Raw genomic sequence first — 17,639 nt, 5'->3', positions numbered from 1 at the left:
GAAAATTGAAAGTGTGTAAATGTGCTTTAAACCATGAGGTTGAATTAACATCATCTGAGAACAGGAAAAAGGGAAGATGGGAGCACTGAACATGAAACTCCCAACAATGAAGTCTGAAGGCTTCAGTAAAGAAAACAAGAGAAGCCTGATGTTCTGATGTATAGAACAAGACAATTTGTATTTAGCAACATGGAGGGCATTTGTTTTGGCAGATTTTTTTTATGGCTGTAGAAGAATCAGAATGAGGGCTGTTTTCCCTCCCTCCAGAAGACCATAGGCTTCCTTTTTCCTCAAGACCATGTGAAGTAGCTTTGTTGTTTTCTAAAAACTGGATCATTTAAGAAATGTGGAAGCTTTTGAAGCGTGAACAGGCAAGAGTTGATAGATAACTCCCCTAAATGACTACCAGCATGCAGTGTTTAAATTTGAAAGTTAAAACATCCCCAAAGACTAACAACAGTTTTTGTTTGTTACTAGACAAGGTTATTTTAGAATTTAAATGAAAAAGTCAGAGAAGCCAGAAAAATTGTAAAAAAACAGGTAATGAGGATGGGACAGTCCCAAACAGGTGTGTGTGTTTGTTTTAATTATGGCTACAGGAATTAAACTGATTCATGTATAGGCAGCTTAAAAGAACGAAGACCAGAAATACCTAAATGCTTCACATGAAACTCAGATATGGCGCTTAAGGTGGGGGGGGGGGGGGGGGGGGGGGAAGGGTTATTTGACAAGTGCTAGAAAACCGGGTAGGCATTTGTTAAAAAAAAAAAAAAGTTAGATTCCTACTTCAACCTCATACTAAAAATTCTTGTTCTTTAGTCTCTTGTGTCTGACTCTGCGACCCCATGGACTGTAGCCCTCCAGCCTCTCTGTCCGTGGGATTTCCCAGGCAGGGATACTGAAGTGGGTTGCCATTTCCTTCTCCAGGGGCTCTTCCTGACCCAGGGATCAAACCCATGTCTCCTGCACTGGCAGGTGGATTCTTTACCTCTGAGCCACCCCAGGGAAGCCACCAAATGCAGCTCCTTTTACAGAAAATGATTAATTTTCTTAAATTATAAAGAGTTCCTACAAGTCAGAAAACAATAGAAAATATGCCAAGAATATTGAGTTCACAGAAAATTTAACCTTAGATTGCTTTCTCATTGACTAGAGTCAGAAAAGGCTTCACAACACACCTAGGGAACATGGTAACAGGAATTCATACATTGCTCAGTTCAGTCGCTCAGTCGTGTCCGACTCTGTGACCCCATGGACTGCAGCACACCAGGCCTCCCTGTCCATCACCAACTCCCAGAGCTTGCTCAAACTCCTGCCCATTGAGTCGGTGATGTCATCCAAACATCTTATCCTCTGTCATCCCCTTCTCCTGCCTTTGATCTTTCCCAGCATCAGAGTCTTTCCTAATGAGTCAGCTCTTCGCATCAGGTGGCCAAATTATTGGAGCTTCAGCTTCAGCATCAGTCCTTCCAGTGAATATTCAGGACTGATTTCCCATAGGATGGACTGGTTGGATCTCCTTGCAGTCCAAGGGACTCTCAAGAGTCTTCTCCAACACCACAGTTCAGAAGCATCAATTCTTCAGTACTCAGATTTCTTTAGAGTCCAACTCTCACATCCATACATGACTACTGGAAAAACCATAGCTTTGACTAGACGGACCTTTGTTGGCTATCTAGGTTGGCCATAGCTTTTCTTCCAAGGAGCAAGTGTCTTTTAATTTCATGAATGCAGTCACCATCTGCAGTGATTAAAGTCTGTCACTGTTTCCATTCTTTCCCCATCTATTTGCTGTGAAGTGATGGGACCAGATGCCATAAACTTAGCTTTCTGAATATTGAGTTTTAAGCCAACTTTTTCACTCTTCTCTTTCACTTTCAACAAAAGCCTCTCTAGTTCTTCATTTTCTGCCATGAGGGTGGTGTCATCTGCATATCTGGGGTTATTGATATTTCTCCCAACAATCTTAATTCCAGCTTGTGCTTCATCCAGCCCAGCATTTTGCATGATGTACTCTGCTAGCAGGAATGTAAATCAGTATAATATGAAGGACAATTTAAAAGCATCAAAATTATAAATACATTCTTTGACCTACAAATGATCCCCTAAATACTTAACCGATATGATAGCTCATAAACTAATGAAGATACTACATATCCTTTAATAGCCACTAAATTCACAAAAATTGAAAATACTAATTGTTAATAATGATGCGTGATAGAGGAACAGGAACTTTTACAACACTGATTTAGTATAACTATTTTGGAAACTAATTGGCCATTACTCAGTAAAGTTGAGCACTTGTATATTTTGACTAAGCCATTATAATACCAGCTGTATACCTTGAAACAACTTCATGTGTGTGCCAGAAAACACACAAGACTCTGTACTGGCATTGTAATAACAGAATAAACAGGAGCAATCCAAATGTCCCACAGGATGGATGAATTCTTAAAAGAGTTCTGATCAAAAGAAGCCAGTTTCAGTAAAATACCTATAGAAAACCATTTATATTAATATAAAATTCAGAAACAGGCAAAACTGCATAGAGATGCAATTAAGTGTAAATAAAGAACACTACATCTTGGAAAAAGAGCTGAGGGTGGCAATCATGAGGATTTTGGGCGGTGGGTACATTTTATTCTTTAAATGGTGCATGAATGTATACTCATGTATATTTAATACATAACTTTATATAGTACCAGAGAAGACTTACCTAGTACCACACATACTCCCTCAAATTCATCTTTTATAATAAAATCAGACAAGTTTATGGTAAGGGTATAGATGTGTTAGCTTAAGTTCATTTCAGTCCAACATACTTAGGGACTAAATCTCCATGAGAGCTTTTGTTGTTAAATGTCTAAGATATCCAATGCTTCCTACAAGGCCAAGTCTATACATATCTAGATTTACCTTCTGGAATCTTTATTGATAAACTTCTCTACATACTTTGTTTTTATATTTTCACTTTGGCATTACATTTTCTCAAACAGAAAAGTTTATATAAGATGTCTGATTAACACGTATTTCCTTATCACAACTTAGACTTTGAAATATTTAACTTGTGTTCAAAGACGCACTCTTTTTTTCCTTGGCCACACTGTATGGCTTGCAGAATCTTAGTTCCCTGATCAAGGACTGAAACTGGGCCCTTAGCAGTGAAAGTGCAAAGTCCTAACCCCTTGGACAGCCAGGGAATTCCCCAAAGGCCCTCTCTTTATAGGCAGAAAGGAAGGAATTGATACTTAGGTTGAGCTAGTGGTAAAGAACCCGCCTGCCAGTGCAGGAGAATAAGAGACTCAAGTTTGATCTCTGGGTGGGAAGATCCCCTGGAGGAGGGCATGGCTACCCACTGCAGTATTCTTGCCTGGAGAATCCCATGGACAGAGGAGCCTGGCAGGTTACAGTCTGTAGGGCTGCAAAGAGTTGAACACAACTGAAGCGACTTAGCACGCACACAGGTTTTTCTTCCATGTCTGCTAGGATTTTACAAGCATTGCTGTTTTGTTAAGCCTCATCATTTTTTTCAACTGTAGGCATGCACATTTTCTTTAAGCTTCTTAATTCGATTCCCTGAAATCCTTTTGCTGCTAAGCCGCTTCAGTCGTGTCCGACTCTGTGCAACCCCAGAGATGGCAGCCCACCAGGCTCCCCCGTCCTTGGGATTCTCCAGGCAAGAACACTGGAGTGGGTTACCATTTCCTTCTCCAATGCATGAAAGTGAAAAGTGAAAGTGAAGTCGCTCAGTCATGTCCGACTTCTAGCAACCCCATGGACTGCAGCCCACCAGGCTCCTCCATCCATGGGATTTTCCAGGCAAAAGTACTGGAGTGGGTTGCCATTGCCCTTAAACAATATCCAGTTCAGTCGCTCAGTCGTGTCCGACTCTTTGCGACCCCATGAATCGCAGCACGTCCATCACCAACTCCTGGAGTTCACTCAAACTCACATCCATCGAGTCGGTGATGCCATCCAGCCATCTCATCCTCTGTCGTCCCCTTCTCTCCCGCCCCCAATTACTCCCAGCATCAGAGTCTTTTCCAATGAGTCAACTTTTCTCGTGAGGTGGCCAAAGTACTGGAGTACATCATGAGTACATCATGAGAAACGCTGGGCTGGAAGAAGCACAAGCTGGAATCAAGATTGCCGGGAGAAATATCAATAACCTCAGATGACACCACCCTTATGGCAGAAAATGAAGAGGAACTAAAAAGCCTCTTGATGAAAGTGAAAGAGGAGAGTGAAAAAGTTGGCTTAAAGCTCAACATTCAGAAAACTAAGATCATGGCATCTGGTCCCATCACTTCATGGGAAATAGATGGGGAAACAGTGGAAACAATGTCAGACTTTATTTTGGGGGGCTCCAAAATCACTTCAGATGGTGATTGCAGCCATGAAATTAAGACGCTTACTCCTTGGAAGGAAAGTTATGACCAACCTAGATAGCATACTCAAAAAAACAATACCCAACAATGTATAAATTCATACATGTACCACTAGGTGGAGCCGTTGACCTATATTAACCTGGCTTCCCAGGTGTGGTTCTGTTGTTCAGTCCTGTCTGACTCTGCAACCCCATGGACTGTAGACCACCAGGCTTCTCTGTCCCTGGAATTTCCCAGGCAAGAATACTGGAGTGGATTGCCATCTCCTTCTCCAGGTTTGGTGCCAACTCAGGGATCTAATCTGGTTTCCCGTGCTGCAGGAAGTCTCCTGCATTGCAGGCGGATTCTTTACCAACTGAGCCCACCTGCCAATGCAGCAGAAGTAAGAGACCCGGGTTCGATCCCTGGGTGGGGAAGATCCACTGGAGTAGGAAATGAAAATCCACTCCAGTATTCTTGCCTGGAAAATTCCAGGGACACAACTGGGCACCCACACACTCACCTATTAGTACAATATTTTCCAAGAACTGAAAACGTGTGTATAAATAAGATTTCCAGCCCTTAAGCTCACCTCCATTAACATGACATTTTTACATGAAAATAATCTTGAAAACTGTTAAGGCCATTCTTCCTTTTGTATAAAAAAAAATCTTTAAGAAATGTTTTCCTAAGTCCAAGTACAGAGACTGCAGTCTAAGAAAGGCATCTTAAACTTGAAAGTGCCCACATACCACCTGACAGTCTTTTAAAATGAAGACCCTGATTGAGTAGGTTCCGACAAGGCCTCAGGTTGTGCATTTTTCACAGATTCCCTAGTGATGACTTGCAGCTTGTTTAGGGATCTTTAAGTTAGAAAGGGCCTAGAGAATTCTTTGGAACCTGAAGTTCCCTGATGACATCAAGGACTAAATAGTTACTTTGGGCACGTCATGTGAAGAGTTGATTCATTGGAAAAGACCCTGATGCTGGGAGGGATTGGGGGCAGGAGGAGAAGGGGACGACAGGATGAGATGGCTGGATGGCATCACTGAGTCGATGGACGTGAGTCTGAGTGAACTTCGGGAGTTGGTGATGGACAGGGAGGCCTGGCGTGCTGCGATTCATGGGGTCGCAAAGAGTCGGACACGACTGAGCGACTGCACTGAACTGACTGAAGCTTCACAGGACAGCAGGGGCTTCTGCGGGTGTATTTTGTTTGCTCAAATGACTTCAGTGCCCTGAGCAGTTCCTGAAACAAAAGCTAGGTGCTCGATAATATTTGAGTGAATGAAGACAATGTTTAAGTGCTTTATGTATATTAACTTATTTCATTTTTTTGACAGTCTATGAAGTCAGCTGATTTGCTATTCCTGTTTACAGAGAAGAATACTGACATTATACATAGTGGAACCAGGATTTAAACTCAAACACTTGAACTTGTCCCTCTGGCTCCAGAGCCCACGCTTTTAACAAAAACATTCTACTGCCATTCATTTTTAGGGACCCTGTCACTAACAAAGAGATAGTCCCAAGACTGATTCAGAAGCTTATTGTCCCAAGGTCTGTTACCATTTATCTTTTTTTTTCTTTTCTTTAATAGAAAATTATTTAATTAGTATACATGTGTTCCCCATCCTGAACCCTCCTCCCTCCTCCCTCCCCACACCATCCCTCTGGGTCGTCCCAGTGCACCAGCCCCAAGCATCCAGCATCGTGCATTGAACCTGGACTGGCATCTCCTTTCATACATGACGTTTCACATGTTTTCTTTTTGTGGTCACTTGTTCCTAACACACTGTAGGGTTTGTTATGCCACAGCAGAGAGTCCCAGGGACAGGAGTCATGTGTACTCACTGTCAGCGGGCAGAGCATCCCCTCTCTCCTAACCTGGCCTATAGAGCAGAGGTGGGGAACAAAAGAGGGGCAGCCAGCCCGTCACTCAAGGCTCATGAGGGAATGAGGCGCCGCCAGTCCTTACCTGATCATCTAATTGGGTTAAGTCCTGTAGTTTCCACAATCAAAAGAATGATTCTCATGATCCCAGATTGCAGAAGATCAATAAAGACAGGAGCACCCAAAGTGCCCCTGCGCACCCAACGAAAACATTAACATCTACCTCACAGGCCTTTTGCTGCGCCAGGCTTCTGCGCTGGGTCAGCGCTGGCTTCTCCATGGGAATGGCTGTTCCGGTTAGATCATCATATCGTGAGAAAACAATGTGACTTTACTTTGTTTATTTTCCCTAATCTTCCACAGCAACCATTTGATCTCATTTGTGAATCTAGTGAAAAGGAGGTTGATGCTTCTCAATTTTGAATTGTCCGATGTTTCCTCATTACTGAACTGGAGTTGTGAATGGTTTTTTTTTAAGACTTCTACAAAGACAAAGCATCCTTCTCACTGCATCATATCAGCAGGTACTTGATATCAATATGACTTATCACTAATGATGTTAACTTTGATCACTCTGGTAGGGTGATATCAGCCAGCTTCTCTGTAGTCAAATTACTATTTTCCTCTTTCCAGACTCCACTCTTTGGAAGTGAGGCATTGAGTCTAGCCCACACTTAAGAGGAAAGGAATTAAACCTCACCTCCAGAAGGGAACGTACCTACATGTGTTATTTGGAATTCCTCTCTAAAGACGATGTGACCCTTTTCCTTAAGGTATGTATGTATATATCTAATTATTTACATCAGTACAAACTCATGGACTTTTTTTATTCTTTGGATAATAGTCTAATACTTTTTCTACTTTGTTGCTCAAATTCTTTCCGCTTTGACCATTGGGAACACTTGTAGGTTGGTTTCTGGGTACTTTTTAAAAAATTTTTCATTGGAGTAAAAAAACATTTTAAAAAAAGTTTATTGGAGTATAGTTGCTGTACAACATTGTTCTGGCTTCTGCTATACAACAAAGTGAATATATATAAATATGGACAGAAGAGCCTGATGGGCTGCAGTCCATGGGATCGCTAAGAGTCGGACATGACTGAGCAACTTCACTTTCACTTCTCACTTTCATGCATTGGAGAAGGAAATGGCAACCCACTCCAGGTTCTTACCTGGAGAATTTCAGGGACAGGGGAGCCTGGTGGGCTGCCGTCTATGGGGTCACACAGAGTCAGACACGACTGAAGCAACTTAGCAGCAGCAGCAGCAGCAGCATGCGTATACATATCCCCTCTTTTTTGGGTTTCCTTCCCTTTTAGGCAATGGCACCCCATTCCAGTACTCTTCCTGGAAAATCCCATGGATGGAGGAGCCTAGTAGGCTGCAGTCCATGCAGTCGCTAAGAGTCGGACACGACTGAGCGACTTCACTTTCACTTTCCCTTTTAGGTTCTGTGTAATTTTAACATGTCCCCATTCTTTTTCATTCTAATTTTTAGCTTTTACTCTCTGGCAATAAGTGATGCTCCAGACTCATCCTATGTATTTCCTGCCCCAGCCCTAAAATCAGCTATTTTTCTAAGGAGTCTTGGTTCCTTTTTCTAGAGAATGGCATTTAAAAACTAACATCTGGGTGCTGGTTATGCTAACTGCTGCTGATGTATCACTGTTGCTACGTCTTCTCAGTGGACAGAGCAAGAAAATGTATGTATACCAACCCATCTATCACCACATATCTGCATTTATTACTATGTTGTTGTTTAGTCGCTAAGTTATGTCCAGCTCTTTTGCGACCCCATGGACTATAGCCTGCCAGGCTCATCTGGCCATGGGATTCTCTAGGCAAGAATACTGAAGTGGTTGTCATTTCCTTCTCCAGGGGATATTCCCAACACAGGGATAAAACCCACATCTCCTGTCTGGCAGGTGGATTCTTTACCACGAGCCACCTGGGAAGCCCCGTTTACTTCTACATCAGTATATAAAGATCATGGAACTGGAGATATCATCATGATAATTTGACGTCAAAGTAATGTCAGAATATCCTGATAGTGTCTCCAACACGAATCCAGTCTAGTCCTGCCTCCTACTCTTGCTTTGCTTTATTATAACTTCTTTCTCTGACAGTAATAAGCCTGGCTCCAGTTATCTTCAACATCTTTACTTATTTGTTCAATCCTAGTAAACATGACAGTAGTTTTGGAATTACTAGCCTGTACCACTGAGAGAAACAGCTTAGTAGAGTCCAGTGTTGACATGTAGTATTCAGTCATAAAATCATTTCCAAAGTTACCTAGGTCAGCTCCTTTTTCTGCGACCCCTTCAGCGAGGTTGTGTCATACTCATGATACAATTAGAGTCACTTGTCTCAACTGCATTTCAGACTTTGATTCTCATCTCCCCCAGCATCCTAGTTTGTTTTTTAAATCTGCATACTGTGAAAGCTCTATGGATTCTGACAAATGTAAGGAATCATTTCTCCACTGTCCTGAAACCATACAGAAGGGTTCCATCACCCTAACAAATTTCCCCATGAGGCTGCATTGTAGTCAGCCACTTTCCCTTCTTCCAAGCTCTGGCAGCCACTGATCTGTTTTCCATCCCTACAGCTTTGCCTTTTCAATAGTATCATAGGAATGGAATCATAGTGCATTTAACCTTTCGCGTCTGACCTCTTTCACTTAGCAAAACGCTTTTAAGATTTGTTCATATTGCACAGATCAATGGCTTGTTCATTCTCACTGAGTAGTATTCCACTTTATGGGGACGCTGCAGTATATTTATCCCTTCATTTGTTGAAGAGCATCTTGGTTATCTCCAATTTCTGGAAATTATGACTAAAGCTACTGTACATCTTCACATACTGAGTTTTGTGTGAACATAGGGTATTCACTTGGATAAGCATTAATGGGTAAATATTATTGTTTTTTCAAGTCTCTAAGTTTCAGGGTAATTCGTTCAAAGAAATAGATAACCAATGCTCTTTTTTCCCCCCTACACTATTTGAGTATAAGCTGAAGATGCCTCTTTAGTGTGTTGTCCTAAAATATTCTCTTATATGACCGCAGAAAAATGATCAAAATTTGGATGTACTTTGCATTATTCAAATTTTACTAGTTTATCCTGATAACATCACTAATAACAAAAGAACATTCCCTTATTATTCATCATATTCAGGTGGCATTGCTTTAGCTTTTTCAACCTGGTAAGACTCCCCCCAGCCACTGTCTTTCATAACATTGACATTTTTGAAGATGATAAACCAAATTTTTCATGTCATGTCCCTCCATTTAGGTTCATATTATTTTCTTTCTGTTAGATTCAGAAATATGAATTTTGGGCAGAAGCACTGTGATGTTAAGAGACATATTATGCTAATCTGTACTGTTATGAAAGATGTCAACCTTGACCTCTTACGGTCCTGTCTACCACATTTCTCAAATCTAAAGTTACTATTTTCCCCTTGACAATTAAAAGTATATTGTGGGCTTATACTTTGAGATTATGCAAATCCTGTTTCTCATTAAACTTTCACCCACTAGTTTTAGCATTTATTGATTATTCTTGCCTGAGTCAATTATTATTATATTGATTTTTCATTCTTATTATTCTATTTTTCTACATTTTAGTTGACATTCTAAGGAAGAGGTTTTTCTTTCCCATTATTTATTTATTCTTTTATATCAATATGAATCAATGCATTTTAATAAATTTTGACTTTATGTGTCAGATGAAAATTTGGTAATATTAAATATTTTGGTTTAGCTGCTCAGTGGTGTCTGACTCTTTGCTACCCCATAGACTATAGCCTGCCAGTCTGGGATTTCCCAGGTAAGAATACTGGAGTGGCTTGCCATTCCTTTTCTTCTCTCTTCCTCACCTCCTAACCTTCCCCACCCATAGGCTTTAGAACCTCAGCAAGCATTTATTTGCTTCAGAGATGGGCTTAAAGAATTAGAGCAAACAAAACACCTAATTGAATTTCCAAACGTATTTTTTAAAACTTTCTGCTATCATGTGAACTTTTGATAGCTCATATTGGCTTGGCCAATAAGATTGTATAGAAAAACCCAAACAAACTTTTTGGTCAACCCACTATCTTAGGAACTAAAATTTTAAATTATCTACAACTGATTTGTATTAATTAGCAGCAGAAAGGGAATGAAGGGAAGGAAAATTTGTAACTATGCACAATATGATAATAAGAGGTGAAGTAAGAGACCAGGGGTGGCTGTTATCGTCCTTTTTTCTTCTTCTTCAACTAGTTAGAGCACTAGTTGATATGTGTAACATCCTTCCTCCGCTGTTCATTCCATGTTCTCTTACTCTTAGCCGGCCAGCCCCTCAGCATGTTGCAGTACTTAAGCGGGTGAGGTGAATTAAACCTTCTTTCCTAAAGCTCTCCTGAGCAGTAGGTGGATATAGCAGACTCTGTTGGTGCCCGCCAAGATGCTCTTTGCAAAGCCAGTCAGTGAAGCCCCAGCTGATGAAAGATAGGCTGAGAAAACCCACAGGCACCTTCTTCTCCTGACCGTTGCCCTTGGCTGATGGGCAATGCCCCATTCAGCATTTGCCAAAATGGGTGCCCCAGCAGAACCCATAGAGGCAGCCCCACACACTGTCACGCCCAGGGACACACTTGGGAACTGTGCTTCCTGCTCCCACAGTCTCAGGCTCTTGACTACGATTGAGAGACCTTGTTTCCCAGAGGGAGATGCTTCTAAAGGGTCCACAGGAGGAATCTCACTAAACTTAAAAGCTGCTATGGCTACCGAGTCATGTTAGGCTTTTTATGCCAGTAACCCCGCAGGTTAAAAAGGGACTTATTTACTGGTAGGGGTGATTGGCCCTGATAATCATCAGGGGGTAGAACTGTTGCAAAGTAGAGCAGGAAGCAATAATCTGGGCATTCAGACAATCGACTGGGTCTTCTTTGTGTTGTTCTGTTGCGTGTGTGTGCTCAGCCATGGCCAGCTCTTTGTGACCCTATGGACTGTAGCCTGCCAGGTTCCTCTGTCCATGGAATTTTCCACGCAAGAATACTGGAATGGGTTGCCATTTCCTTCTCCGGGGGATCTTCCCAACCCAGGGACGGAACCAGAGACTCTTGTGTCTCCTGCGTTGCAGGTGGATTCTCTACCGCTGTGCCACTTGGGAAGCCAACTGGATCTTCTTTAACTCCTCTCAAGTATGTTTAATCCAACTCAGAGGGTTGGAAAGTAACTCCAGGTAAGTTCATGGATCCACGGAGCCTACTACTTGATCTACAAATTTCTGAGAGAAGTATACTAAAATCTCTCATTATGGACTGTGAATTTTCCTATTTCCCTTTGTAGCTCTGTCAAAATTTGATTTATATACTTTGAAGATAAGTTGTTAGATATATAAAGTATGAGTGGTGACTGCATCTCAGGGGAATTGAATTTTTATCGTTGCAATAAATTATTAAGTAATTTGAAATAAATATATTAATAACAATAACTTTCTTTTGGTTTGTATTGCCTGATATGTATTTTCCATCATTTTTTTCTGGCTTTCCTTATTTTTACATGTGTCATGTAAAAATTACAGTTGGAAAGTATAATTGGGTTTCCTTTTGTTTTTTAACTTTTTAAATTTTTTGCTGTGCTGGGTCTTAGTCGTGGCACTCGGGTTCTTCATTGCCGTGTGTGGGTTTAGTTGCCCCTGAAGCGTGTGGGATCTTAGTTCCCAGGACAGGGACTGACCTTGTGTCCCCTGCCTTGGAAGGCAGATTCTAAACCACTAGACCACAGGGAAGTCCCCCTAGTGGAATTTGTCTTTAAAATCCAGTGTGACTCAAAAGAGTTATATATGGGTTCATCTACTTTCTATCTGTCCCACAGTGTTCTCTTTCTTTGCTTTTTCCTTGACCTCTTTTTTGTTTTGGAACTTTTTCTTCTTTCTTTAATCCATTTTTCTCTATTAATCTGAAAGTTATATCCTTCAATTTTGGCTTTCCAAGTGGCTCGGTGGTAAAGAATCTGCCTGCCAATGAAGGAGATGTGGGTTCAATCCCTGGGTCAGAAAGATCCCCTGGATCTTTCTGGAGAAGGAAATGGAGAAGGAAATGGCAACCCACTCTAGTATTCTTGCCTGGGAAATCCCATGGATGGAGGAACCTGGAGGCCTACAGTCCATGGGATCAGAAAGAGTCAGACATAACTTAGCAACTAAACAGTAACAACAATCCTTTCATTTTAGTATTTTATGGTAACTTCACCTATTTTACCCACATAACCTAATGTCATTCAATGATATTTAAGTTAATCAGTATCCTTTCCCTTCGTTTGGAACATTCCCTAGACCCTAGAATGCTTTAACTCTGATTACTACCCTCTCCCACTTAGGTGCCATTATTGAATAATATTTTAGTTCTCTTCTTTTTTCTCCATGAAGTATACATTATATTTATTTTATATATTTGACTTTTTTTAGATTTGTCCATATATTATCCTTTTGTAATCTTCCTTTATCATTTCAATTTGTATGTCACATTTTTGTCTAAAGTCATTATATGAGTATCAATTCAGTTCAGTTGCTCAGTCATGTCTGACTCTTTGCAACCCCATGAACCGCGGCATGCCAGGCCTCCCTGTCCATCACCAACTCCCAGAGCCCATCCAAACCCATGTCCATTGTGCTGGACATGCCATCCAACCATCTCATCCCTCTGCCTTCAAATGAGTCAGCTCTCCGCATCAGGTGGCCAAAGGATTGGAATTTCAGCTTCAACATCAGTCCTTCCAATGAACACCCAGGACTGATCTCCTTTAAGATGGACTGTTTGGATCTCCTTGCAGTCCAAGGGACTCTCAAGAGTCTTCTCCAACACCACAGTTCAAAACCATCAATTCTTTGGGGCTCAGCTTTCTTTATAGTCCAACTCTCACATCTACATGACCACTGGAAAAACCATAGCCTTGACTAGACGGACCTTTGTTGGCCAAGTAATGTCTCTGCTTTTTAATATGCTGTCTCGTGAAGTCATGGAGTCGCTCAGTCGTGTCCAACTCTTTGTGACCCCATGGACTGTAGCCCACCAGGCTCCTCCATCCATGAAATTTTCTAGGCAAGAGTACTGGAGTGGGTTGCCATTTCCTAGGTTGGTCATAACTTCCCTTCCAAGGAGCAAGCGTCTTTTAATTTCATGGCTGTAATTACCATCCGCAGTGATTTTGGAGCCCAGAAAAATAAAGTCAGCCACTGTTTCCACTGTTTCCCCATCTATTTGCCATGAAGTGATGGGAACAGATGCCATGATCTTAGTTTTCTGAATGTTGAGCTTTAAACCAACTTTTTCACTCTCCTCTTTCACTTTCATTAAGAGGCTCTCTAGTTCTTCTTCACTTTCTGCCATAAGGGTGGTATCATCTGCATATCTGAGGTTATTGATATTTCTCCCGGCAATCTCGATTCCAGCTTGTGCTTCTTCCAGCCCAGCGTTTCTCATGATGTACTCTGCATATAAGTTAAATAAGCAGGGTGACAATATACAGCCTTGACGTAGTCCTTTTCCTATTTGGAACCAGTCTGTTTTTCCATGTCCAGTTCTAAATGTTGCTTCCTGACCTGTATATCCTTTGCAGCCAAAGATGGAGAACTCTATACAGTCAGCAAAAACAACACCAGGAGTGGACTGTGGCTCAGATCATGAACTCCTTATTGCCAAATTCAGACTTAAATTGAAGAAAGTGGGGAAAACCACTAGACCATTCAGGTATGACATAAATCAAATCCCTTATGACTGCACACTGGAAGTGAGAAATAGATTTAAGGGACTATATCTGATAGACAGAGTGCCTGAAGAACTATGGACAGAGGTTCATGACATTGTACAGGAGACAGGGAGCAAGATGATCTGCAAGAAAAAGAAATGCAAAAAAGCAAAATGGCTCTCTGAGGAGGCCTTACAAATAGCTGTGAAAAGAAGAGAAGTGAAAAGCAAAGAAGGAAAGATATACCCATTTGAATGCAGAGTTCTAAAGAATAGCAAGGAGAGATAAGAAAGCCTTCCTCAGCGATAAATGCAAAGAAATAGAGGAAAATAATAGAATGGGAAAGACTAGAGATCTCTTCAAGAAAATTAGAGATACCAAGGGAACATTCCATGCAAAGATGGGCTCAATAAAGGACAGAAATGGTATGGACCTAACAGAAGCAGAACATATTAAGAAGAGGTGGCAAGAATACACAGAAGAACTATACAGAAAAGATCTTCACGATCCAGATAATCACAAAGGTGTGATCACTCACACTTACCTAGAGCCAGACATCCTGGAATGTAAAGTCAGGTGGGCCTTAGGAAGCATCACTATAAACAAAGCTAGTGGAGGTGATGGAATCCCAGTTGAGCCATTTCAAATCCTGAAAGATGATGCTGTGAAAGTGCTGCACTCAATATGCCAGCAAATTTGGAAAACTCAGCAGTGGCCACAGGACTGGAAAAAGTCAGTTTTCATTCCAATCCCAAAGAAAGGTAATGCCAAAGAATGCTCAAACTACCGCACAATTGCACTCATCTCACACGCTAGTAAAGTAATGCTCAAAATTCTCCAAGCCAGGCTTCAGCAATATGTGAACTGTGAACTTCCAGATGCTCAAGCTGGTTTTAGAAAAGGCCGAGGAACCAGAGATCAAATTGCCAACATCTGCTGGACCATCGAAAAAGCAAGAGAGTTCCAGAAAAACATCTATTTCTGCTTTATATGAGTATAGACTTTAGAATTTCCTTTGGAAAGGGTCTGTTGAAGTAAAATATATTTTCACTTATCTTAAAATTTTTCCTAATTTTTGTTTCCTTTCTTGAGAGCATTTTGGCTGGGTAGATAATTCTAGGTTGACCTTTATTTTCACTCAGCACATGGACGATATTATTTCCCTCTCTTGAGCCTTATATTGTTGCTATTGGGAAATCAGTGTTCATCTTAGATGCTTTTTTTTGTTTAAAAAAAATTTTTTTTTAGTCTTTGGTATGTATTTCACCATGATGCATCTGAATGTGGAAATATTTTTAATCTTACTTGAGATACAATGGACTTGCTAAGTTTGAAGATTTATGTCTATTAATACTTTTTAGGGGCTTCCCTGGTGGCTCAATGGTAAAAAAATCTGCTTGCCAATGCAGGAAACATGGCTTTGATCCCTGGTCCATGAAGATCCCACATGCCATGGAGCAACAAAGCCCATGTGCCATAACTATGAAGCCTATGCTCTAGAACCTGGATATATGTGTTAAGTCACTTCAGTCGTGTCTGACTCTGCAACCCCATGGATGGTAACCCACCAGGCTCCTCTGTCCATGGAATTCTCCAGGCAAGAATACTGGAGTGGGTTGCCATTACCTCCTCCAGGGGATCTTCCCAATCTGGGGATCGAACCCATGTCTCTTATGTCTCCTGCATTGACAGGCAGGTTCTTTACTACTAGCGCCACCTGGGAAGCCCCTAGAACCTGGGAGTCACAACTATTGAGCCCATGTGCCCATGAAATTACTTTACTGAAGCCCATGTGCCCATGAAATTACTTTACTGAAGCCCATGTGCCTTAGGGCCCCTGCTCCCCAACAAGAGAAGCCACCACCAGGAGAAGCCCATGCATCACAGTGAAGAGTAGCCCCCGCTCTCCACAGCTGGAGAAAAGCCCACAGCAGCAAAGACTCAGCACAGCCACAAATAATACATAAATAAAATTATTTTTTAAAACTAGTGATTTTTATGATTCTCTTTTTAAACAATCTTTTTGTAAATCTTCTTTTTTCTTACCTACTAATCTAATCTCTTATCTACTTCTGGAACCATAAATGTTTGTTAGAATTCACTTTTATCTTTCATCCTTTAGCTATTTTTTTTATTTCTTCCTAACTGTCCTCAGAGACTCTTTTCTTTCTCACTATCTTCCAAGTCACTAATTCTTCTTTAGTTCTGACTGATCTGCCATTAATTTCTCCACTGTTTTAAGTTTTAATTATTTTACTAAAATAAACTAGACGCTCTAGATGATTCTTTTTCAGATTTGGTCATTTTATATAGTCTCTAATTCCTTGCTTATTATTTTCAATCTCTCTTTTTATTCCTTAAATACACTTAGCTTAGTTATTCATACTGTGTCTGGTGATTTCATTATCTGAATTTGTTGTGTGTCTGATTCTGGTACCTCTGTATCTCTTTCACTTGTGGTACCTGGTTCCCTTGTATTTTGTGATTTTTAAGTTAGCTTTCAGATTCCTTGGAATTTCATTTGTAGAAATTCTTGAGGCATGGGTTGGCATGGACCGAAATTATTGTCCTCCAGAGAGGATTTTAGTTTGCCTGTGCTACTTACTTGGCATGTAAGTAACCCAGGGACACTGAAGTAAGTTCTCTGCTTCAGTTTTGTTTTGTTTTTTTTAATATAGTGTGAATTTAGGCTACGAAATCATGTAAGTGCTAGCTTGTGGTAATGAATTTTTAGCAGACACTTGCCCTCTTCATTGAGTGTATAGGCCAAAATCCACAAGGTTCCTTGCTATCCCCTTCTTTCCAGCAGGTTTATTTCTTGCTCACCTTTGCCTTGATAATATTGACTTTAGGGTCCCAAATCATGATTAAAAGTGCTGCTTTAAATCAATAATGAAATGATGGAAAATATAATAAACAGTTGTGTTATAACTTAAAAAATTGTTAGATCCCTGTATCATGCCTTAAACTAAAATATATTCTAAAGAGATTAAAAATGTTAAAGTTAAAAATGAAATCGGGGGAAGGTTATAAACATACTCTATGTATTCTCCCTCCCCTGAAACAACTCAACAGTGTGGAAGAAGTTGTGGGGGAAATGTGATCACCACCAGAGCCTTCAGGGTAAGTCCCACCTATGAGACTGAAGCTTTGGATTTTATGGAGACAAGCAAGTACTATTCAGACATGTAGTAATATCTATTACTGCATAACAAACCAATCTCTTCAACACTCACTGGCTAAAAACAATAACAATGCTTTGCACGTGACTCTGCAATTAAGGCAGGGCTTAGAAGGAAACTGCCATCTCCACTCTGCATTTCATTGGCTGGGGTGGCTTCCTGGAAATGGGAGGACCCACTTTCAAGATGTGTCATTCAAATGGTTGGGGAGTTGGTTCTAGCTGTTGGCTGGAAGCCAGATGGGAATGTATTCTTTGGGCCTCATTCCTGGCTATCTGGATCTCTCCCATGGCCCACAGGCTTCTGCACAGCATGGTGCTTAGGGGTCAAGATCGAGTGTCCCAGGAGAACCAGATAGACGTGGTACAGCTTTTTACGACCTCACCTCAAAAGTCATTTATTATTTTCATTGTAGTCACAATCTTGCATAGATTCAAGTGGAGGAAACAGACACCACCTCTCA

The 17,639-nt window shown here is 41.0% G+C and overlaps 1 long non-coding RNA gene across 1 annotated transcript; it reads left to right on the top strand.

Annotated features, from left to right (window-relative positions):
- The first annotated feature begins 716 nt into the window (after positions 1-716).
- LOC132343204 (uncharacterized) lies at positions 717-7,531 on the top strand. The gene is made up of 2 exons (XR_009491913.1): positions 717-6,784; positions 6,894-7,531. It is a non-coding gene; the product is annotated as an uncharacterized lncRNA (long non-coding RNA).
- Positions 7,532-17,639: the final 10,108 nt, after the last annotated feature.

The sequence above is a fragment of the Bos taurus genome, chromosome 20, assembly GCF_002263795.3.
Source record: "Bos taurus isolate L1 Dominette 01449 registration number 42190680 breed Hereford chromosome 20, ARS-UCD2.0, whole genome shotgun sequence".
Taxonomy (NCBI): domain Eukaryota; kingdom Metazoa; phylum Chordata; class Mammalia; order Artiodactyla; family Bovidae; genus Bos; species Bos taurus.
The sequence above is the reverse complement of the archived record's forward strand: the minus strand, read 5'-3'. Positions and strand labels throughout refer to the sequence as shown.